The following is a 25,949-nucleotide window of genomic DNA, read 5'->3' as shown; positions in this document are numbered from 1 at the left end:
CATCATAAGCCAAGGAAGAGGTGATAATCCTCAGTGTGCCCTACTTGCCAGACAAAAGTGATGCCACTGCAGTTCTTAGCTTCTCTCTGTACCAAAATGGTCTTCCTGTACATCAGCGTCCGGGGAGCACACCAGGTGGCCAGAGATGAAACAGTTTCATTACTTCATTCATGCCCATTGATTAAATGCATTACTCTTAGTCTTATTTACTATGGCCTAGACATGTAGTTGCCTTGCTAAGTTTAAAGTGTAATAAAACCAAAAGGTTCCAAAGCCCTTGAGAGCTTAAGGCGAAGAGGCAGGGGAGGTAGGAGAGGGAGTGAGGCACTCTCAACATATATGGGTGTCAAGGAGCAAATACAAATTTTAGTATAAATTGCTGTTCACAATAATGCTTTTAAACCAGCAATTATTTATACTGTACAACTTGAGAAACCCTATAATTATTCTGAAAGCACTTGCCAATGTCTACCCTGTTTCATAATTGCCAACACAGCCTTGTTCAAAGAATTAGTAGTGATGTTAAAATTCTGTTTGGTACTAGGTTACTGCTTGAAAGAAAAAGTGATTGTACAATGTTGGGATATTCAAGCAGAATAGGGCCAAGAAAGTACCCAAAGAATGAAATTGTCTTGTATTCACAGGTGGGAGAAAAGGAAGGTGGTGGTTGAAAAGGAAAAAAAAATTGAATTGTTTTTCCTTTTTTTTTTTAACTATCTTCCCAAGAAATACTGTCATCCGTTGAACAAAATGACTTTAAGGAAATGTTTTTTAAAATGCTGCAAATGGTAGTGATTTGAAGGAAAAATGATAACCCACTCCTCCCTCTTCCTCACTCCCTCCTGCCCAGAATACATGTTTCTACTTTCGGCCTTTACTCCTGATATTTGTAAGTGAATCTGGTAAGTGATTGTGGAAACTTGCTTGCACATCTCCAAACACCCATCTCTGCAGGTCACTTGACTTTTCTGACCTATTTTCTGCTGTTTCCTTCTGTTACACAAATCTCCCCCACTTGAAAGAGCCATAGTCCCTCTACTTTCCAGCGAAGCACAGACAGCAGAGAGATTTCTTACTCTCCGTAAATGCAAAAGCTTTTGGAGCATCTGGCACTTCAGGTGAGTGTTTCGGAAAAAAAATGCACCTCATCCTGGGTGTCTCCCTCATCTTTATTTCATGCTCTCTCTTCTAATAAACCCACCCAGTTGTGGACAAGGGGATCTGTGTTCTCCATCGCCAAGTGGAAACACATCCTAAATATACCCTCAAAATTGAGGGTGCTGTGCAAAGTTTCATAAATAGAAATAGGGAGGAGAAAAATCTGGCATGACAACTTCTGAATTGAAGCCATTTATTCTCACCTCCACCCCATTTCTAACCCGCCTCTTCTCTTTTATGAACACGTCATGTAAAAGCAGAGAACTAAGGCAGTTTCCTAAAATAAATTTTGTATTACTTGTCTAAATATTTTAGGGAAGTGTTTTTCCTATTCCGACTGTCCAGGCTGCTTTCCCAGTTCTCATGTTCACTCTGCAGGTGAAGATATCGCCATTGACTGGCGAACATGCCTGTGGACCATAACCCAAAGGTGACATCTTTTGTGATAAAAGAGGTATAACCCTGTTTCATGAGTCTATTGGCCACAAAGGAGATCCTATATGCCTGGAAGTTCACGGCTTCCCCTTTCTCTTCATCATTTCAGGTTCCGCTGGAGGCCCATCTTTGATTCAAACCTCACTTCCTCCTAAAAGCCTTCATAAACGAAGAAACCTTGAAAATTACAATAGATGTTCCCCCTCGCCATTCATGTAACCAGTTTGTACTTCCTTATCTTCCTTTTGTGAATATGGTGGCTTGTTATTTTGCCTCCAGGAACATTTGTTTGTCCACCCCAATACAAAGATAAAGGACAAAGAACCGATTTATCAGAACATGTATTTACGCATAGCGCATCCCCAAATGCTTGAACAGCAATAAGCACTCAAAAAAGTACTGTTTGCGTAGCCGACTCCCACTGTCTAATTTAATCCCGCTGCTACTGGATGTGTCTTCTCCTCCTTTTGTTCTAAAGAAACTGGTTTTACTACTATTTGCTGGCAGGAATAATTTTCTGCCACCTGTAGTACTCCTTGCCTCTGTGAAGGCTGAACTTCAAGTTGCTGTGAAAGAATTTGCATTATCCCTCTATAGTCATGCCTAAAATTAACCCACTGTCTTAAGTTAAATAAGATCTAGAATGCTCACAACTGCTATGGTTATCGGAGAACTAGAGAGTGAGGCTTTCTGGCACTATAAGAGGATGTAGAAGATGACACATGTGGTTTGGCCTTTATTTGGAAGCAGCAAAAATCACAGAGGTGGCGGTTACAAGACAAAAAAGGCCAGAGGAGTGAACCAAGAGTTTTGGCTGAGTTACTTTGTACTATTATGTAATGAGATACAAGCTCAGCCTTGCATGAGTTTAAATAACCATAAAGAACTGTTATAAACTCTGGGATGGAGGCATTATAAACATTGGAAATTCTGTAGTTGGTCCTCCGGTTGGTCAAGTCTACTGGTATTCATCAGGAACACATTCCCTTGGGCTACAAGAGAAACATTTTGCAAACTGGAAATAGAAGTCACTTTCTGGATAGTTCTCTCAAAGAATATAATGAAGTAAATCTGAACTTCAGAAATCTCTGTGATCATGTATTTCAGAACATCAGCAATGAAGCTCAGCTGATTAGAGCTTTAGTAAGTACTTGGGATAGCTGAATTTCCAAATAGAAAGAGTTTTACCCATGTAAACACATGAAAACAAAGGGGGCAGTTATCATAAATATTTTTAAAGGAATATTGCTAAAACTATGACATATTTGTTTTTAGAGAATTCTGAATAGAATTTACTTTCTTGATGATAAACAGTCATCAGAAAACTTATTAGAAATTTGGAGAACAGGAAGTTGGCCCTCTGAATGGGAACCTTAGCAGTGCCAGTGACGAAAGAGAGAATTAAATATGAATGATGTTGAGAAAAGCAAGATTTTTGTCCAGAAGTGTGCCCAGTGCCACATTGTGGGAAAGGGAGGCAAACACAAGACTGGGCCACATCTCCATGGTCTCTGGACAGAGGACACGTCAGGCTTTGGATTTTCTTACACAGACGCCACTGAGAACAAAAGCATCACCTGGGGCGAGGATACACTGATGGACTACTTGGAGAATCCCAAGAAGTACATCCCTAGAATGAAAATGATCTTCACTGGCATTAAGAAGAAGGCAGAAAGGGCAGACCTGATGGCTTATCTCAAAAAAAGCTAACAATGAGCATTAGCCACTACCTTGTTTGTTTATTACAAAACAGGAACATGTCATGACTTTTTTATGTGTCCCATAATTTAATAGATCTCATACACTAGAATTCAGATCATTATAACAGACAGAATAGTTTTGTTGGGCAGTTCTGATTTAACTATGACTGGATCGTGGTTAAACGAGTATGTCTGTTTCTTTGAATTTTAATAGTAATTCCGATTCAGTAAATGCTATCTGTTTCCCCCTTCTAAAGATATGATCAGACTTTATTAGCAATGGTCAACTTTTCATACAGATGGTGAATACCACCTTAAAACCTATTGGCAATTGGTTTTATGTTTAGATTTATATAACTGGTACTGTGAATATATTTAAATACTAGGGAAATTCCTTCAGTATCTTGGAACCAAGCAAAATTTACCACTATTTCATATTCTCTTGTCTCTTAAAGGCAAGGGCTGAAGATAAGGTAGCAATGTCTACTTTATATTTTTGGCTTTATGCCAATCTAATTAGAATTCCCTGTATCTACAATGGTTCCTTTTACTTACTGAAAGGCATTTTAGCGTAGTTTATGAAATAAAGAACATTTATTTGATATTTTGGCACTACTTTGTTCGATACACACACGTTAGTATGTTTAATATTATGGACTTTACAGAAGTGTGCAATATTTAGAGTGATATTATACACTAAAGTGTAATACTTTAGGAGTTAAATATTTTTATTTGATATTACACTTTGGTGTGTAGTATATCAAATATACTTTATAAATAAAATCTTATAAATAAGGCCGGGCACGGTGGCTTGAGCCTGTAATCCCAGCCCTTTGGGAGGCCGAGCTGTGTGGATCATGAGGTCAAGAGATCAAGACCATCCCGGCCAACATAGTGAAACCCTGCCTCTACTAAAAATACAAAACTTAGTCGAGCGTTTGGCATGTGCCTGTATTCTCAGCTACTTGGGAGGCTGAGGCGGAAGAATCGCTTGAACCCGGGAGGCAGAGGTTGCAGTGAGCTGAGACTGCGCCACTGTGCTCCAGCCTGGCGACAGAGCAAGACTCTGTCTCAAAAAAAAAAAAAAAAAAAACTTATAAATAACAAAATCTAATAAAAATCAAATAAAGAATATTTCACATTATACGCCAAAGTGTAATACCAAATAAAGACTTAACTCTTCTCAAAAAATTAGACACTTATAAAAAAAAGTATAAATTATATACCCTGTAATGCTCTGAAGGCCTCCTAAGATTTATAAGACATTTTGCCCCAACACTACATGGCCCTGGATGTTACTGAATGTTATCCTTTTTAATGTTTTCCTTCCTTCTGTAGTCATATGCTAGATCTTATAAGGCCCTCCCTCTACCTGTAATTAATATTTTGACTTAGAATTAGCTATGTCTTGGAACCCAACCAGATAACTAAGCTTGTGTAAAAACCAATTATAAATAGGATGTACTGGGTCTAAAGAGATTTTCTCTGAAATCAGGTGCACGCACTGTAGCGCTTGAACTTTGGGACCCTGTTTTGGCAACCTAAAGGCCTATTTGCTTACTTCCTAACTTCTCAGATGGTTTGTGATAGAGAAGGTTGTAAGAGGACAGGTTCATCACAGGTGAGGTATTGCTGTAGTAGGAAGGCAAAAAAGATACTTGAAAGACCCTGTTCTTCAAATTACCATGAGAAAGATGTTGTGCAGGAATGGGACAATCACCTTTCTGTTATTTGCATTACGGCTTGATAATTATCACAAGTACATTCAGTTTCAGAATTTCTCAATCTCTTCTCAATGCCTTCAAATAGGTATGTTCTAAGACATGGCAAATTGAATTCATATTTACTTAACCAAGGCCAATTTCACGTTCCAAAAATATTTCAAAGCCAAATACACGTAACTTTATAAATCTGACCATTGTTTTTTTTTTTTTTTTCCCCTTGACTGTTTTATTCTTAATTGCCATAGCCAAGAGTTAATATACTTGTTTTTTCTTCAGGAAGCAACATAACAAGAAATCCGTGAAAATGAATTTGTGATTTTAGTTCATTTTAGGATGATATCAACCAATCATTGTAGCCCATAGCTGGCAAAGCAAAAAGTTTACCACGGCAACTCCTTATTTTGTTCCCTGTGAGATTGTATTACATTTAGATCTCTCCAGAGCATTCGACTCACTTCTTAAGGAGATTCATGTTGGAAATTATCATAAAGCCACAAAACGCAGTCCATTTTATATTAAAATGTGTGTTTCTAAAATGTTTTGTTTGTGTTCTCAAGAGTGCTTTCTAAAGCAAATTCATGTGACAAAAACAGGGTCAGCTTGCCCTAGTTACACCCTTACTATTTCATTAACACAGGAACTGGGCTGCCATTCTGTTTTTATTATGCTTATACTGAATAACTGTACTCAGCCACCTGCCATGTAATCCCGGCACTTTGAGCCGAGGAGTTCGAAACCAGCCTGGACAACATACTGAGATCCTGCCTCAAAAAAAAAAAAAAAAAAAAATTAGCTTAATGTGGTGGTGCTAGCCTGTGCCTGCTTAAGTTCTCGGCTACTGGTGGGGGAGAGGGGCCTGCGGTTGGAGGATCACTTGAGCCTGGGTCGAAGCTGCAGTAAACCGTGACGACAGAGCAAAACCCTGAGTGAAAGAGCAAGATACTGTCTCCATAAAAATAAATAACTGTATTCAGATGGCTTTCTTCTTCTAATGTGGCTGCTTGGGCAATTTGTCCATCTTCCCCCAGCAGCAGCTGCTAATGTTTAAGTGTAATTTTAGGCTAAACTTTTGTTTAATTAAAAAAATGAAAAATTACATCAGCTTATTGAATGAAATATAGAAAATACAGAAAAGTATATGGAACAAAAAATAAAACATATTCATTGTCTTCACTCAGAGATAAACAAGTCTTTAAAAATGTATAGAAATGTACACATCTGTACTCATACATGAGCACACATACTTGTTGGCAGTGATTTTTAAAAATGTAAATGTTTTTATACATGGGAAGTTTTAACTTTAAATATTGGAGTTTTTTTTAAATATTGGAGAATGCAAAATAGTTATAAATAATGAGGCACAATTGTGATGACAAGAAAGTAATAAAAAAAATGTTAAACTCTTTAATTCTGAAACTAACCTAAGAATTGGGGGACACTTTAACCACAAGATGGCTCTCAAGGTTTTTGGACCCCTTTCCATAATGTAATAGATTCTGAATTGCAAAATACCAATGCATTTTTTTAAAGGGTCAAGAAATACAGAAGGAAAGTACATCTCAATCTAACACTATATCCACTGAGAAAAGAAAAACCGCTCAGAACCACGTGAGCTATATGAGGTATGGAAAATTTATCACGCCCTGAGAGAAATGCAGGGGTGGTGGTGGGGGGACTATTTAAACCCATTTTGTTCCTGGCTAGATGCTGCCTCCATTATCTTCATGTTACTGGAATTTGTGATACAAAGAACAACAGCTTATGGTTTACAAAAATTTTTTTGAGAAAGAGTCTCACTGTCACCCAGGCTGGAGTGCAATGGTATGACCATAGCTAACTGCAGCCTCTACCTCCTGGAGGTAGAGCTCCTCCTGAGCTCACACAATCCTCCTGCCTCAATTTTTTTGAGTAGCTGGGATGACAGGCATGTGCCAATATGCCCAGTTAGTGTTTAAATTTTTTGTAGAGATGGGGGTATTGCTGTGTTGCCCAGGCTCTTCTCAAACTGCTGGGCTTAAGTGCTCTGCCTCAGACTCCCGAAGTGCTGAGATCATAGGCATGAGCCGCCATGCCCAGACAGTAGCTTACGTTTTTTAAATACAAATTCTTGGTTAACAATTTAGGAGCTGCTGCTTATTGTTTCCTTTAAAAATTCACTTGTAACTGCTGTTAATCCGAGTTTACAAGGCAACTTGAATCTGTACTCCCAGGTGGCTATCCTCAAGTTTGGGCTCAAATAAATGCTATACTTAATCATATTTTCTGAACATTATTTAAGACTGCCATGTATAAGTTGAAATTCTCCCAAAGTGAACATGGAGTCAGTCTACCAAAGGAAAACCAAACTAAGGTGAATATTTAAACATTCAGACAAAAATCCCTGCTATTGAAACAAATCACAAATATCTGCTTAGCATCCACTAACTGCGAGAAGCTGATGAAGCAAACAGCAGGTGTATCAGACAACTGCCCAGCCTTTTATACCTCTTGGCCTAACTAGACACACCTGCAGTCTTCCACACGGAATTCTTCTTCCTGTACTTTGGCATCAGCATGCATCCATTCTAAAGGTGGAGAATATTAAACAGACCTTTGATTTAGAAAGTATCTCAGTTCACTTCAAAACAAAGTCTACCTTGTGAATTTAATTGGGGAACCTTCACAAGATTTTAGCCCTTATGTGTATTTCCAATTATTTCAGTCATCGGTAACACTTTCTATTCCAATTCTGCCATTTATGTGGTTGATCTTAGGGAAATTTGAGTTTCAGTTTCTTCATTTGCAGCTTGGGGATCTTACCACTCAACCTACTTCATAGTGTCCTAAAACCAAACTGAGCTAGCACAGTGCTTGGTGGACAGGAGACTCTCAATATAACAGCAGCTCTTACTGCTGTGCCCCACAGAGTCTCAGGAAATGGGCTCCGCAGAGGTTCAAACCATGGCTTTTCCTGTGTGGCTGCATCACCGACATTGTTTATCAGAGGACACATCTTCTAGTTCACTGTGGTTCATTCTTGGTGGTGACTGGGAAGATTGCTCCAATACAGCAAGTACACACACAGGTAGTGATGGCCGATGTATTTGTTTTTAAGCAATGTTTCCCAGCAAACATGGCATTCAGTATTGCAGGAAACATCCCATAGCAGCCCGCGGCCCTGCATGCGGCTTTCACTTTGCCCTCTATTGTACAGCCTTTCAGGTGCTGCCTGACTTGAGCACACTTCTTACTACATACTTCTTTTTATTAGCCTGTGACTTTGATATCCAGATAATCAATTCAAAGTCTGAGAAATACACATGCTAACAATTGGTATACAGCACAGCTGTGGGGACAGGGTTGAGAAGCTCTGGGACAAGATGCCTAAATTCAAATCCCAGCTCACACTTCTGTGTGAACTTGTGCAAAAATTTTAACCTTCTGACCCTCAGTTCCCCTCATCCATAGAATGGTTATCCCCATTCTGGGTGATCCCCAGAGTTGTTGAAAGTTAAAAGTGATCATGCTTGTTCAGTGTTTAGCCCAGTGTTTGGCATATAGAAAAAAAATGCAATAAATGGCATCTTATGATGTAATTGTTTCCCATTTTATCTTAACATAATGCTCTTCATGTTTGGCCCACCAAATAAGATCATTTTTTGGAGTCGTTTTTTTTACTGCCAGTGATAACAATTTAGTGAGAATGATCCACACTCTCATCTAGTTGCTTTTACCTTCAGTTATGAGGGAGCTAGCTAGGGACAGGGCAACCCGAGGGCCACAAAAGACTATTTTCCTGTGTTCTAAGTCTGCTGGGTGTGTTAAATCTGATCTTTTGGTCTCATCACAATAATCCTCTAACCAGGAAAGGCAGGGGCCTGGGAAGACTACAGTTTGTTACAGCAAGTCATCGTTGACGTGTTGAACTTTCAGCAAGTTTATTACTCAAATATATTTGGGGGATAGGGCATCTGAGAGAATCCTAGATTAGAAGTATTTTATCAGTGCAAAACAGTGATTCTTCTAAGACAATTATATGAGAACATAAAAGTACTGATATTTAAATAACTCAATACCCCAATTACACTTAAATTAAACTCCTGCAACCAGCACAATAGTATCATTATTATATATTTTTGCTTTACTCTGCGGGACTTTACATGTAACGCTACAACTAACAGTTTATAAACTGCTATGGGCAAGCAGTGACCCCCTTATGAGCTCAGTAAATGTTATCTATTGTGTTCTACCAACAGCTCAGCAAAAAGACAGAGTGTTCCTGAAACCTCAGTCTCTAAAGTCGTCCATCAGAGCTTTGAAGAAGAACATTGTCTTCTTTTCATGTGGGCTGATTTTAAGGGACAATAGAGGTTTAACAGGACAACAGGATGTGACTGAGATAAAACTGTTATATTCCCAAGAATTATCCCATAAAAGTAAATTCTACAGATAAGACACTTGCTTTTCTTTTAATTTTTAAAGGTGATTTTTCTTGCAACTGGAAGCTCAAGTACTACTGCTATTCAGTGTTGGTTTCAGATAGCGCTAGAGGTGGCAAAAATAATTCTGCAAATGCAACTCACAGTGTGCACATTATATGTAATCTATTTTCATATATTCATTAGCAGAGGCATTTGGAATACCTCGTTGCTGAATAATGGAATAAATTGCAGTTGTCCAATATCATCCTATCTATATCACATTTATATCCGGACTTGCGCCTAAACCAATGTTATTCAACAGCCGGCTCTGTCTCATTCATAATGGATTTTCTCCAAATGGATCTGTTTCATGTTAAAATTAGTGATAAAGGTAGTTTTTAATGGAATAGGCAGCAGGCAACAGCAGCTTCCGAAAGTGTAACCTAATGGGGATAACTTAATTATTAGCCATATCACCTACAGAGAACCAGGATTATAACAAAACTTAATTTGGTTCAAACATATATAGATACCACCCTTGTTTTTTTTTTTAATTAGCTAATTATGATGTGGCCTGAATTGATAAAGTTAACACACCCTCTCAAAGAATCACTTAAACACTTAAGGAAAACGAATTGTCCTTGGATTCAAGGCCAGGTGTTTGACGGATTTATAAATGTCACTTACCTCCTGGCTTGAAAACAGAAGTGAATTCTGATACAAGTTTCCTGTGCACCTACACCCTGATGCTGGTAAACTGTTAAGTAAGCATTTGGGTAATATAATGCAAAGTTATTAACAGAGGTCTATAATTAACTCACACTCGTATGTGCACTCTAAAAATAGGGTATCAAGGAAAGTCTTCCTATTAGGTGATGTGATCAAGGATTAATTGGCTAATGTCTATATAGCCCAACTATATATAAATAAGCTTATGATTATTATAATTATGGAGAGCACAGTTCAAAATGCACTTCATGTTCAAAGAATAGTAATTTATATGTCTAAGAATAGATGCAAATATTTAACTTGGTAAAAATACTTATTTTAATGCTATTCCTAATATTTAGTATTACTCATCACTTGTTTTTTCTCTTAGTAAAAAAATGATAGACGATTCAAAAAATCCTAATTCCCTTTTGCCATTAACAACATTTTAATATATATATGTATTTCTGAAAACTTGGTCATAGGAAGGGAAGAAGGAAAGTTTGGTGTTAATGCAGAAACTGCCTTATTCATCACAGTGCATACCGGTTGATGGTTAAGAAGAAGGTGATTTAAATTTATTGAAAGCTAGGTTTATATGAAAAAGAGAGCAATGAAGTTGGGTTCCTAGCCTCCAAGTCTTATATATTATTTGAGGTTGGGGAGATGACTAGATGAATACATGATAGCAACTTATAAAGATCATAATAACAGAATATACCAAACCAGACTTTTTTTAGGGAATTCAGGAAGATCATCTGTCATTTCATTTGGGCCACAAGAATGAATATCACATTTCCCTAGGCAGTGAAAGTTGTGACGTGAGTGAAGAAAAGCCAAGCAGAGGTCCCAGCGTGAACGTGCCTGATGTGTTCAGAGGCTCACTGTGTCTCAGAGGCAGGGTAGAGAGGAGCACGTGGCTCCATGTGAGGATGGAAAGTGAGTAGCTAGGTTGGCGAGACCTAATCCCAAAGGGCCTTGAACACTCTGTTAAGGAGTTTGGACTTATTTTCTAGGTGCCTTAAGCTTTCAGAACAGAAGGGAACCTGTTTAGATTACGTGTTAGAGCCCAACTGTCCAATGTTCAACCACGCAATCTCAATAATGATAAAGATACTAATACAGATAAGTTTTTAAAATTTCTTTCTAGTCATTAATAACCAGGGAATTTCACATTCATGTTCAGATTTATAGAATCTCTTAAAAAAAATCAAAGACCTGGTCATGACAGACCAGTTATTCCAAACAGCGACAGAGCCAAGGGCGGTGCTCCCTCTCCAGAGCATATGTGCTGTCCGGCGCTCCAAGTGCCTCCTCTTTCTGCCACACTCACACCACCTACCTAGGGGCACTAAATAGTTGGGTTTATACCTTTTCTTTTAGAGAGATACCCTCTTTTATTTTTATTTTTTTTCTGAGACTGAGTCTTGGTCTATCACCCAGGCTGGAGTGTGGTAGTGCCATCTTGGCTCACTGCAACCTCCATCTCCCAGGTTCATGTGATTCTCTCACCTCAACTTCCAGAATAGCTGGGACTACAGGCAAGCATCACCATACCCAACTAATTTTTGTTTTTTTAGTAGAGACAGGATTTCACCATGTTAGCCAGGTTGGTCTTGAACTCCTGGCCTTAAGGGATCTGCCTGCCTTGGCCTCCCCAAAGTGTTGGGATTACAGGTGTGAGCCACTGTGCCCAGCCAACACCCTCTTTTATTAGCAAGAATAATTCTACCATTGTATAAGTTCATATATACTGCTTATCTCCAGGGTTTTTGGTACTGCATTCCTTTCCCCCTTTTTTCCTTCTCATGCCAATAAAGTTTCCCATTTATTCCTTTACTTAACATTGAAATTATATGGCGTTAAATAAAATGCATTTGGGTTGAAAATGAAAATGAAGATGTCAGATGTAAAGGGCCTACGATGAAGAGCAAGGAGAATGCATGCTCTGTAGCCAAGTTTCTCAGCCTTGGCACTACTGACGTCTTCGGTGAGAGAATTCTCTGTTGTGGGGGCTGTCACGAACATTGTAGAATATTTAGCAGCATCCCTGGCCTCTACCCACAAGATGCTAATAGCACTCTCTAATTGTATTAATCAACCCTCTCTCTAGACATTGACAAATGCTCCCTGGTGGTCAAAATTGCCCCCAGTTGAGAACAACAGTTTTATGGAGAGAATGGTTTCCAGGATTATTTTCTCTGGAAAGGAGAGTGGTGCTCTGCTAGAAAACAGATAGGACAAATGCTCATGTCTCCTGCTGTTACCTCTGCCCCTGTGCACCTCCCTACTGGCAGAAAGGTTGCCTCACCCACAGAAAGGTGGAATAGCCAGGCATGCTGACGTAGGGATGCCAACAGCAGCCCCAAGTCCTCTCCTACCTGGGAGAACCTTCGGCACCTCCACAAGGCAGCATGGCAGTGAAGGCTTCTCTTTCTCTCTTCTCTAATGCTGATGTAGTTAAGGGAAAGAAGAAAGGAATTTGCATGATCCACTCTCAAGACCCAAACCTCCCTGTTCACATACCCTGGCACAGCGTGGTGTCAGAATGCTTCTGAGGAAGGAAGGAGCCTCTTCTCTTCGACAAGGCACAGGGGTAGTCTAGTCTAGATCTCACTGGGAGGAGCAGGACTTGCTGCTGGTTACACCTGGGGGGCAGGAAGCAGGCCTGGCACAGACCCTGGAATACATCAGACCAAGGTCTGGGACCTCCTGTCCTTCGGCTGGAAGGCCCTTGACCCCGAGCTCACTCACCCAAGCTTCTTTCACTTTTCATGTAATATACATTTATCTTGAATCTAAGCATTGTTGATACACCATCAAACTGTCAGGATGGTTCTGTATGTTTTTCCTAGTATAAGTTGAAAAGATTAGTTGCTTTGCAAGGAAGGAACAGGGAGTTGTTGAATGACAAAATGAAGAAGTAGGTAAAAGTTGATTGAATAGTTTTGTTATTTTTCATATGGATATTCAGCTTAGATGGTTCTGCACTAAAAAAAAAAAATCTCAAGATGATGGCATTTTCTGGAGTGTAAAATATGCCGACAATACAAGTTACAAAAGGCCTTTTTGTGGTTAGTGTCTTTTCACACCTCTACCTTCTGGCATTTACAATCTAATCATTTCTCTGTGGTAAGAGGTATTATATATAGGAAATTGGTTGAATAAAATTAATCAACGAAAGTGGCTTGTTCATTTTGCACTCCTCAAAAGAAACCGCTGAGGTGGGAGGACTGCTTGAGTCTAAGAGTTCGAAACCAGCCTAGGCAACATAGAGAGACCCATCTCTATAAAAAATAAATAACAATGATAAAATAGCCGGGGGTACTGTCATATGCCTATAGTCCCAGCTACTGGGGAGGCTGCGATTGAAGGATCACTTGAGCCCAGGAGTTCCAGGTTACAGTGAGCTATGACTGCAACACTGCACCCCAGCCTGTGAGACCCTGTCTCTTTAAAAAGAAAAAAACCCGAAGGATTCATTTTTATAAAATTTAGGCCTTCCGAATGATGCTTAGTGAATATGTAGTAGATGCTCAATACAGGCTAGCTAATGACAACAGTGATTTTGGTCCTCACGATAATTGGGCAGAAGGGGGTTGGTTGAAAGGGGAAACAGGGCAACAGCAAAGCAAAATGACAATTAGTCTCCTCATTCACCGAATAATGAGAAAGTGAAACAGCAGTCAACCCCTTAAAGTGAGGACAGCTGAAAAGGGTCAATTGGCTTGAACGGGGAAGGATGAATAACGCAGTGGTAAAACAGGGATGCAGACAAGGAAGGTTTTGAGTAAGTTAAACCTACTGGTGACAAAGAACGTACAGAGAGCAGGGCCAGGCAGCTGAAGCATTCTTTTATTCACAAATCAATGGAAGCGATTCAAGCCAATATGATTTGATTTAGCAGATATTAACTGTGGCTAAAGTGATGCAAATACGTCAGCAAAAGGAGAGCAAGATAAACACGAGAAACCCACACTCGTTAAAAAGGGAGATGAGAACAGAGACTGACATTTAAAGATCAGATTAAAAGGATAGGAAAGACTAGAGAAAAGGAAGACAATGTGAGCATGAGATCCTTAGGCAGAAGGGAGGTGAAGGGGACAGATCCAACGATCCCCCTGCTTATTTGACCAAGAGACAAGAGAGAAAATAGCCGATCATGGGCTGTCAGTAACACAAACACAGCACGGGCACTTCATAAATACTTGTTAACTAAATGTGCACGAAAAATGCCTTCCTTTCTGGATGTGAAGATAAACTGAGATTTTATATGGTACCATATTAACAAGCTTTTGTCTTTTGGAGAATGCTTAAAACCATGGACAGTATTTGTGTTTGTGTGTGTGTGGGGTGGGGTGTTTGTTTTTGAGACGGGGTCTTGCTCTGTCTCCTAGGCTGGAGTGTACTGGTGTGATCACAGCTCACTGCAGACTTGACTTCCCCAAGCTTAGGTTATCCTCCTCCCTCAGTCTTCTGAGTAGCTGGAGCTGTAGGTGCGTGCCACCACACCCGGTTATTATTATTCTTTTATTTGTTGTAGAGACAGTGTTTCACCATGTTGCCCAGGATGGTCTTGAACTCCTGGGCTCAGGAAATCTGCCCACCCAAAAAGTGCTGGGATTACAGGTATGAGCTACTATGCGTGGCCCATGGACAGTTTTAATGATAATTTTAAAACAGCTATTCATTTGGATAAATTTCCATGAGCCTCAACTTGTGCCCCTGACACAGGTGCCATTATAGATTCAATTAGAGGGTCACAGTACAGCAGCTGGAGCACTAGACTGAGAGTCGAGAGGCCAGGGTTCCAAAATTGGCTTTGCTGCTAAGTGTGTGATGCTGGGCCAGCCACTTAACCTTTCCGAGTTTCTGTTTTCTCTGGAGTAACAGGAGTGGCTTGGACCACATAACTCTCAGGCCTCTCTCATGATCCCACACGTGCCATGGAGTACATTACCATATTAATCATTTATTTCGTCCTGTCTGTATCCTGCCTTGTATGCCCAGTGTGGAATGGCAGATAAAAGTTCTTTTTTTTCCCTCTCTCCTCATTTTACCTGCTAGAGGCTTGTCAACAGTAGTTTCTATAATCAATTCTGGAAATGTTTACCCATCTGTATTATCTGAAGCCTGTTATTTACTGTTCTTGCTATTTTTTTTCCCGGGGGGTGTAGTAATTTTGATGGGCCTCCCACAGGAGACCGCAGCAAACAACAAGGATACATTTTCACAATACTCAGCATGAAGGGACACCGTTTTGTTGCTGTCCCTGACACAGTTTGAATTCATCGTACTGGTATATTTGAAGTGGTTTCCTGTGTTTTTTGGTGCCTTTAAAGACTAAATGAAAGCTCTAGTGCATATGGGTCTTACCGTGTGCTGTTACTCTTAACTAGAATTAGTTTTTTTCCTTTTCCATGAAAACACAAATAATTGTGCAGGCCAATTAAACTTTTTGATAGAAACTAATAGCCTTAGTTTTTAAAAGAGCTAAAGAGGCCTAGTACATCACTTACAGCACTTTTTTTTTTTTTTTTTGAGACGGAGTTTCGCTCTTGTTACCCAGGCTGGAGTGCAATGGCGCGATCTCGGCTCACCGCAACCTCCGCCTCCCGGGTTCAGGCAATTCTCCTGCCTCAGCCTCCTGAGTAGCTGGGATTACAGGCACGCGCCACCATGCCCAGCTAATTTTTTGTATTTTTAGTAGAGACGGGGTTTCACCATGTTGACCAGGATGGTCTCGATCTCTTGACCTCGTGATCCACCCGCCTCGGCCTCCCAAAGTGCTGGGATAACAGGCTTGAGCCACCGCGCCCGGCCTACAGCACTTTTTGATATCATAATATTACAACTGAGCTGTCTGTGGCACTATCAGATGAAGCATGTGCTATGGAAAGATTCTGGCAGAGGCATCAGGGGTCCCTGATTTTAGTCACTGTCACTAACTTATCCTGGACATGGCCTTTAATCTCCCAACTACCTGAGTATAAAGTTAGCAGACTGGACCAGATGACTGCTAAGGTCTCTTACAGGTCTAAGAGTCTATGTGCACTGTTAGCTATGGGACTGTTGTGTTCAGCTCGGCCACCTTCTACGATGACAATTTTCTTCCCTGCTGGGAAGTTATCAAAATGCACTTTTTAGAATGTTATGCCAACACATAAATTGACCTCAGCATATTTCTGTTACCTCATTAAAAAAGTAATAATCTATGAAAAAGTACAAGGTGTGAGGGTGATTTATGTAAACAGAATAATACCTTCCCTTAAACATACCAGAACATATTTCAGAGCAAATAGGAGTAGCCCATAAATCTCAGCACTCCCAGATGAGGAGAGAGGGGCCTGATATCTAAATTCCATGCTTGAGATTCTACAAGTCTATGGAAAAAATACTAGGTATACCCTTATCCATTACTCAATATCCATGCTTTGAACTTGGGAGCCTTAAAATTACATAGCAAAGTTGAGTAGGCTTAAGTGTAGAAAGCAGGCTAGTGAGTGGCTTTAAAGTGGGTTCATTTGTTGAAGATGCAGCTCTGCATTTCACATGGTCAGCGAAGGGTGAGGACAGGAGAATCACTCAGAAAATGTGTGCGGTGGGGAAAGAATCCCATGAGAAACCTACCAGAAAATGGACATCGTCCCTCCTATTTGCAAAATCTTTCCCAACTTTACTACACACTTAAATGCTCTGGGCATAGTGAACCACAAAATACGTAGGGCGTATAACCCACAGGGCTTAATAAACACATGGCTATTACAGACAACTGGATCGTCCTGCTTTTACCATTGGTAGCAAGAAAAAAAAAGGGGCTTTTTAGTCATACTCCGTTCTACCATTTAAAAACAAATCCATACATAACATAGGTAACAAAACTATATTTACGAAGAAGCACTTACTGATGGGCCAACCACCTTAAATGTATTACCTCATTTAATCCTCAAAAATAATCCAATGAGGTTGATGCCATTTTCATCCTCCGCCGGAGATGGGAGCTGAGTGAGTTAAGCCGCTGGCCCTGTGGCAAGGCAGTCAAATCACCACTATTCTGGATCGATTTGCCAAGTTTCGAGTGTTTACCTTGAATACAAAAACAACCTGAGGGGGCAGCTGGCAACGAATCCGTCTTCACAGTTTGGGCATGAGTCCTGACTAACATGTACTAAATTACCAAGCCTATCTTTAAATCGACGTGTGCTACAGCAACTCTAATTCAAACAACAATCTTTAATGTAATAATTACCCTGGCTGTGACACGAGCTCAGCCGAGAGTGTATTTTTATTTTAACAAGGCTGAGTAAGTGCATGAGTGTGGGCTGTGCTTTCTGCTCGATAGTCAATACTTGAAAGCAGGCTCCAACCTTTAATTTAAGCATTCGCGTGTAGCAGCAACAGGGCTACAGTATTTCTAGTATCAAAGACACACTCCTCCAGCCTTTCATGGCCCCACTTCTGTAAGCAGCGTGATTGAACTGCGGCACCACAGAAACTTGTTTTCCCTCCTTCTGGCAGCGTTAAGCCAAAACACTGCTGCCCCATTCATCTTAGCGACATCATAATGAAGTCCCTGAATCAATTTATAACAAGCAAAGTGCAGAAATCCATTGAAGGAGGCTTGTGGCGGATGCCTTTCACACATCTCTCAATAGCATACAAAAGGCAGAGCATCCGCACAGAAACCCAAATCGTACCAGAGAAGGGTCCTTCGCCGCATCCAAAAAGCATTTTTCCCCCTGAAATAATTAAGGGAAAGGAAGCTACTGAGGATATCTGATTGTTCCTCGTGTTTCTTCATGTGCCTTAAAAATATCTGGCAACTTCCCTCTGTGGCCTCCCAGCAATTTCAGTAGAAAGAACAACTCCCACAGAATGAGGGTGAGAACGTGTGATAATCCAGACCCCACGGGTCTCCTCTACGTGCCTCGTCTCCTGCAGTCCCCGACTGGCCTTGCTCGCTGTCTAGCTTTCAAGGATTGTCACAAGCTCTACCGTTTGTTGGCAATAACCTTCCTTTGCTTCAAAGCTCAGCTAAGCCTTCACCTCTTCCAAAAAGCTGCTCCTAACAGTTCGCTTTGTGCTCCTCCTCTGTGCTCGTATCATCTGCATTCCTCTCATTTGGCATCTATACTGTGTCATGATTTTATTTTCACCTTGGGCCCTCCCTGGCCTGTGAGCTCCTGAAGGCAGGGACCACATCTTTTCATCTCTCTGGTTCCCGCAGTTTTTATAGTGCCTGGCACACATCAGATGCTCCATCCATTTCTATGTGTATTTTGTCTACTTCTATTCTACTGAAGTGTTCATAAAGAACCCCTCACCTCAATTTGCATATCGCCTAATCTCAGAAACTGGAACAATGTGTGTTTCTGAGACTCCGGTGGTGCTGGGGCTGTTGGGTCAGAACAGAGCAGGGTTAGCACAGCCCTGGGAGTCTGGCAGATTCAGCCCCAACTGCAGCTATGTGTTAGCACTGTGATCCCAGACAGGTTGCTCTGCATCTCTGAGTCTCAGCTTCCTCCTCTGTAAAAAGGGGGATGAAAGGCTAATGTAAGTATTAAATGTGGTAATCCATTTCATGGTGCTTGGCACAGAGGAAGCGCTTTATAAATGATAGGCTTAGAACATGTATTACTGGTTACAAATAGCAGGGCTTGGATAATGCAGAATTAGAAGCCTCTTATGTTATATGATGAGAAAAGTCGTGCAAGTTCTCCTTCCATCAGCCCCCATCTGACCAGACCACATAACTCATATGCTTGGGCGCTGGCCAAGGCCCCTGTTAAAATGCAGTATGTACTAGCTGAGGCTGGATGAATTCATTACCCTAACTTCAATTTGAATATATGATGTGTACCATTCACCATGTGTACAAGAGGATGAGAGGATGAGGATGTTAACACTTCCTCAGTGCCTGCCATATGCTAAATGCCTGTCACATGTGAGACACTACATTAAGTACCTTCCATGTGTTACTTCCTCCTTTTCAAACATCCTTATGAGGTAGATGTTATTATCTTTACTTCACAGATGATAAAACTGGGTCTAGGGGGGTTACACGACTTGCCCAAGATCCTTCTGCTAATACGTGGCATTTCTGGGACTTAAACCTTCTATTTGGAAAAATTTCCAGATCCATGCTTGCTCTTATGCCTATGCCAACTTTCTGATAGTCTTTCTTATTTCGTATCTTCTGTCACCCAGAAGAGCCAGGAGAGAATGGGACACAAGATCAAAACACCGAGTCAGGGGCAGAAGAGGAGGAGGTCTGGAGAGACGTACTCGATTTTTATGTGGTGAGAAGGCAACTCTGCTCTCAGCTAAACCAGAAGGCCACTGAGAGCCCTGAGAGAGGAGATGATGACCTTTGAAAACGTAACTCCGATTGTCTAATCCAGCCTTACCTAGGGCCAGAACCTTCGGCAAAGAGCTAGAAAGTGCACAGAAAGCAAGAGGTCTTAGAAGACCTTCCTATTCCGATGGCAACGTCACTACATCTTCTGATTCACTTTTTCCTCCCTACTTGCCCAGCAGGTCATTCCAAAGCCAATGATTATAAAGCAAGAAACGAATCCTGTAAAGGTTGATACTGGGCCTTCATGATACAGAGTTATGCCTTTGTACACGTACTTGAAGTATAAATGCCTTTAGTCTTCCTGCTGTAAGGTCGTAGATTAAATTTACTTTTGTGAAGTGGTGGTACAAAGGAACTGAGAATAAACAAAATGTTTGGTAAATGACAGAGTGGAAAAACTCCAAAGTCGGGTCTAGAGAATATTTTCAGTACTGAGAGCATACTATTTACAAAAAAAATTTACTAGAATCCTCTGCCCTTTGGTAAGCTTTTTACTGAAGTGCAATATGCAAATAGAAACAGACACAAATAATAAATCTAAGCCTGATGAATTTTCACAGTCCATACTCTCAGATCAAGAAAAAAATGTCCCTTTGGTTTTTTTTTTTTTTTTAATAGCTTTCCACGCCTGGTTCAAAACCACTGAATAATGCAAAACTTAGCATATAAAATCTATTGTTTCAAGTTTTGTTAGCCAGAAAATGCTAACAATTTAATAAAATACAATGCCTAAACATGAGCCATTTTACTTCAACAAGAACAATTACGTTGCACTTTTATTTCCCAAACTGGAAAGTCAGAAGTTTCGTTTTCTTTTTAACCATGAGTGGGCATGCAGTTATTTCTCTCACCCTTAACGGCCAGGGTTTCCTCACCTTCCTAACACCCTCTCCAAGAACAGAGGAGGGCTGGCTTTACTGTCCTTCCCTTTCACTCTCATCCTTCCCCCACATCACCATTGTGAGTTGTTCTGAAACTGGGCCATCTTATTCTCCTCAGCCCTTCTTATTTTGGGCAGATCCACAGAAGAGAGGAGGTGCTTCTTCTCATGGGCAGGGTGGCTGTGGCCCATTTCACAACCTCTGTTTATACAGCGAGTGTGTTTCAGCCTATCCTTTCAACTGGCCAATAAAACCACGCCGGGAGCAAGGCATCCCAATATTCTGAGACTGATTTGGCTCTAAGGACACCAACTTCTTTCTTAGTGGTAAGAGTCAGAAGCAAGACCCTGGAAATGCAGAATGTGCCGAAACACATTTGCTCCCACTCAACTGACAGCCTTTTGATAGGAAACCAAATGGAATGCCAGACCTGCGTGCCCCCATTTGATAATAACAAAGAGGCAGATGGCCCAGTCACTAAGGGCAATGCGAATGTCTATATGTCAGATGCCAACAAAGTGATTATAAAATTAGGGACAAGTATTTAGGGGCACTGCTTTCAAACTGCATGGTATTTTTCACAAGGAATTTCAGGGAAGGTTGGGCTTTCACATATTTAATTAGTATAATGGAACTGATTCTGCCAAGTGTATCTGTTAGTTGAGGGCTTAGCCTCCTTGTCACACTCAGGTGCTGACAGCCATCTGGGCAGAACTCTTCCCCGGTGGAGAAGGTCTGAGGGAGGGTGAATGATGTATGTGTTAAGGTGCCCATCACTTGCATGGTGGCAGAGCCTGCAAGGGCTTTCCATCTCTACACACAGTAATAAAATTCTCCAAAGTGCCCACAGGCATGACAAAAGTTTCACATCTTTCAGGAGCTGGGAAAGCTCTGGAAGTGGTACTAGTTGTATAGAAGCTTTTTCCTCCACCCAAGCCCAAACAAAAAAAGAAAAACAGCCGTCATTTACTAGTATTATTTTTGCAAGCGCAGGTTGCAGATGATTAAAGATAAAATGTAAGCCTGTGTAAACTGCACATTTGATGCCCAGATCTTTGCTATACTAATAAAGAAAACAACAAAATCTCTGAAAATAGAATATCAGCAAAGATTCTGGTCTTCCACTGTGATTAAGGGTGAAGACATTACAAAGAAAATGAGGATTAAAAAATTTGCTCTTGAATTCATGTTTGAAAGCGCTTTGTTTAGTATAATTTATGGCTCATCTAATAAAACTGCCTGAATTTAAAGCCCCTTCTATTGTTACCTTGTGCTTTGAAAACATGCACTTTGAAAATATAACTCCGCTTGTCTAATGCTAGCCTTCCCTAGGGCTACAACCTTCAGCAAAGAGCTAGGCAGTTCACAGAAAGGAGTAAGTCTTTGTGCTTTGTCATACAATTTTCTGACCGTGTCTCCTAGAGTAAACTGTAGAGCAAGAGTTCTCAAACTTTTTGGTCTCTGTATACTTTTATGCTCCTAAAAACTGCAAAGAGGACAGGTGTGGTGGCTCATGCCTGTAATTCCAGCACTTTGGGAGACCTAGGCAGGCGGATCACCTGAGGTCAGCAGTTGGAGATCAGCCTGGTCAACAAAATGAAACCCTGTCTCCACTTGAATTACAAAAATTAGCTGGGTGTGGTGGTATGTGCCTGTAATCCCAGCTACTAGGGAGGCTGAGGCAGGAGAATCGCTTGAACCTGGGAGGTGGCGGTTGCAACAAGCGGAGATAATGCCACTGCACTCCAGACTGGGTATAAGAGCAAGACTCTGTTTCCAAAAAACAAACAAACAAGTAAGCAAACAAACCAAAAAAATCCAGAAAACAGCTTTTGCTTTAGTGGGTTATATACTAATCACTACCATATTAGAAGTTAAAACCTGGGAACATTTAGACCATTTACTTGTAATTCATCTTAAAATAATAGTAATAAACACATTGCATATTAACATATGAAAATAAGTATATTTTATAAGACAAAAAAGTTAGCAAGAAGAATACCATTATTTTATACTTTTGCAAATCTTTTTATATCTGGCTATTAAAAGAAGACAAGTAGATTCTCGTAGCTGCTTCTGCATTCAATCTGTTGTGTTATGTTCTCAAGGCTGATGTATGTGAAGAAAATCTGGCCTCACAAATATATGTAGCTACAAAAAGGAGAAGTATTATAATAGCGTTTGCAGATAATTTTGGATATTCTTCTGTGGTACTACACCAAAACTCAACAAGTGGTAGTTTCTTAAAGAATAGTTCAAATATGGAACCTGAATCCTTATCAGTGACTTTTTGTACTCTGTTAAATTAAAATACATAAGTACACTTTGCACTTTGAGTGGATCATTTACCTATGTATATTTTTATAAAATCATGCATGGGTCACTTGGAAACTACTGGTTCACTGAGTTGTGTATACCTTCCAGATGTTGACACATTTCATTATTAGATGTGGTTATATCAAGGAATTATGTTGATTCATATCACTACCCATATTATCAGGAAAGTTTTTAAGTATTGGGAAGCTGTCAAATTCATGGGATTGGATACAAGTTTTCCAAAATTCTGATGTATGCCTGAATTTATGGGCAGTAAACACTGTGAATGGTTTTTCTTGACAAAACAGACTCACAATTCACTTTTGGGAAAACAATATATGAAACATACCCAAATCTGAATATAGTTATATAATTATAATCTGAATAATATATAATATATAATCTGAATAATTATCTGTTATTCTATTAAGTGGCATTCCATTCAAAAGACAGCTAGTTCAGCTCTTAAACAATGACACAGCTACTTCTCCCTGGAGACAAACGTGGTACTTAGGTATGAAGCAAAAGTGCTTTATGCGTACTTCCAATTTTGCCATAAAGAACATTAAAAAGGTGTGGACTCAAGAGTCAAAATTTAATAAAGTTAATAATTTTTTTCTGCTTCGTCAAGGACATTCCTAAATGAAACTGACAATTTTTTTTTTTTTTTAAACAGTAACTGTACCGTAATGAAGAATACCATGACTGCTGGTACAGGTTGGCATTACTGCCCTGCTTCCTGCTAAGGTGCCAGGAGTTTTACCCACCCATGCTCTGCACCATTAATACAAATGGTCACTGAAGTAAAAAGGGCAAATAATGCCTTAGAGTATTATGGAACTATTTTTTTTTTTTTTTTTTTTTAAGACCGGGTTTTACCATGTTGGTCAGGCTGGTCTTGAACTCCCGACCTCAGGTGATCCACCCGCCTTGGCCCCCAAAGTGCTTGGATTACAGGCGTGAGCCACCATGCCTGGCCCATATTTTTTTTAAAAATTCTATCTCTTAGGGCCCCTGAGAGGGCCTTGGGGAGCAGCAGGGGGTCCCTGGATCACCCATTGAAGACCACTACTGTAGAGGATCGTATCTATAAATCCAAACACGCTCTAATCTGCTAAATGCTTATGTCCTTGCGTGGTTCATGTAAAGAAGATTTAAAAGGTTTATTTCTGTCTCCACTCTCCTGCCCTTCCTACTTAAAAAAAAATTCCACTGTGATAGTTTAACATAAATTGTGTATACAGAACAAAGAAATTATAGTACTCTTGATTTCATCAGCATTTTCTAACAAAGAAAGCTAGCTATTCTAACATGCTACTGATAAAACTATTCAACTACCATGAATTCTAGGAAATAGGACATGCTCAGTCCCTCCTCCATCTCACTGAGCTCCCAACTCTCCCAAACCTTTCACTTTGGGGGTATTTTGGATGAGCTCTTAGTAGTGTCCTCAAAAATAATTGGTTGTCCTAATTCAGCCACATGCAAATTAATGCTCCCCTAAAGAGGCCTTATTATAATTTCCAACCCTTGATGTCTACATAATCCCCTATAGTTCTTTAACTTCTTGTTTTCTAACTTCTGTTTACCAAAGCACTACTTTTGTTAGCTCAGTATAGCATCAATTAGCAACACAGTTGTGTTATTAGGTCTCCCTAGAGCCTTGAGAAACCTGCTTTGTATTTGTTAATGACTACACAGAGCACTACTATTTTTCAATAGCATTTAAAAAATGAGTAAATTACTAAAGATGAACTATGAAAAAACTTTAAATTTCAAAGGCAAGCCATAAAAAAAGGGGGGGGCATTATTTCAAACCTCTCATAATACTTGCATGGTTAATTTCATTTTCAATTTACTATCAAGAGAGGGAAAAAAAGTCAAACCCAGGCTCTTCTTCCTGTTCTGCTTTTGCCATTTTGGAGTATGCGTGATTTGAGTTGGAGAACTGAGGCACAGGTCTGATGATTAATTTAGGGCTTGTTTAACAGGTCTAAATTTCATTATCACACACACCTGTTAAGTAATGCACACCTGATTCAGCAGAAATCCACCCACAAGGTTAATCTCAAAAAATTAGGCAATCAAGAGGAAAGAAAAAAGAGGCATACTGCACTAACTTAGTCCAGCTTTATGTTCTCAAGCATAAGTCCAAATGACCAACTTGAAATGTGTCTACTGTGTTCTCTCTTATTTTGTGAATAATTCCCTGTACTATATTAGGTGAAGTTAGAGTTGCCCACACAGGGATAGGATTCACTACTCAAGGAAACCACAGACCAATCGCTCCTGTGCTGAATCGTTCCTACCCAAACTTAAAGTGATGGGGGCAATTAAGGCGTTCATTTGCCCTGCTTTTATACTCCCGGTCATTTATGAAATGAAGACGCTGATCTGCAAAAATCACTATACATTCATGAAAGGAGCTCTGGGAGCTCCCCCTGAGGATCTGGCTATGAGGCAGAAACATACCTCGGTGCACTTCCTTTGTCTTGTGCTCCCTCTTTGATGTGCAAGTCACTGGTGGAGTAAGCTGTGATCGCTTTGATGTTGAACTTCTAGACTTTATTGTTACTAGCATGCCTACAAGGAGAGCTGTCAGTCATTTCTTACATCTGAACAACCATGTTTCTTTACAGCACCTCTTTTACAAGCATCAATCCTTAAATACATGTTTTCACATTCCTGCTGATTACCACACTATCTTTGTTGGGGGAGGGCTGTGCTCAAATATAACTACAGCACCCACATTTTCTGTAAACACCCTGAGGCATCATCAGATGGCTGGTAACCAACCTTCCTACTTCAACAAGAGGAGCCCAAGTGCAAAACACATTTCTAGCAAATGAAAACATTCTGAAAACGCTCAATCCATCTTAACAGTCAAAATGAATAGTTTAGCCAATATTTCCCCTAAGCAGCCACTGAAATTGCATAGCAACTTCCAAGCCACTTCAAAAGGGATTCTGAACGCAACAGCAGCAGGGGGCTTAGAAAGACTGCCAAAACTCTGAGACATCTTAACTCATCTTAAACAACTTTGTTTCCCTGCAATGGTGGAAACAAAACGCTTCTGTTTTACAAGATTTTGCTTGTGGTAGAAACATTGCTTTTGAGATGGATTTCTATTAAACCAATTGTTTTGTTCGACAATATTTTCAAAAGTTGCTTGCTATCACGGATGCAACTTAAGTTAGAGGAAGACGATTTTTCATAATCTTGTGTCTAAAGCAAACATGTGGCTGTGAATACAATTTATGCACTGTTCC

At 40.1% G+C, this 25,949-nt stretch overlaps 1 protein-coding gene and 1 long non-coding RNA gene across 4 annotated transcripts in view; both read right to left on the bottom strand.

The window, feature by feature from the left end:
* The window catches only part of RORA (RAR related orphan receptor A), a 737,001-nt gene that overhangs the window by 68,387 nt on the left and 642,665 nt on the right, over window positions 1–25,949 (bottom strand). The window lies entirely within an intron of this gene.
* Window positions 4,314–24,255, bottom strand: LOC116564534. The gene is made up of 3 exons (XR_004274949.1): window positions 24,245–24,255; window positions 15,732–15,737; window positions 4,314–4,625 (listed from the first exon to the last, which is right to left on the bottom strand). It is a non-coding gene; the product is annotated as an uncharacterized LOC116564534 (long non-coding RNA).

This window comes from Sapajus apella, unplaced genomic scaffold (genome assembly GCF_009761245.1).
Source record: "Sapajus apella isolate SASKATOON/1434 unplaced genomic scaffold, GSC_monkey_1.0 scaffold37, whole genome shotgun sequence".
NCBI lineage: Eukaryota > Metazoa > Chordata > Mammalia > Primates > Cebidae > Sapajus > Sapajus apella.
This window is presented reverse-complemented; position numbering and strand designations above follow the sequence as displayed.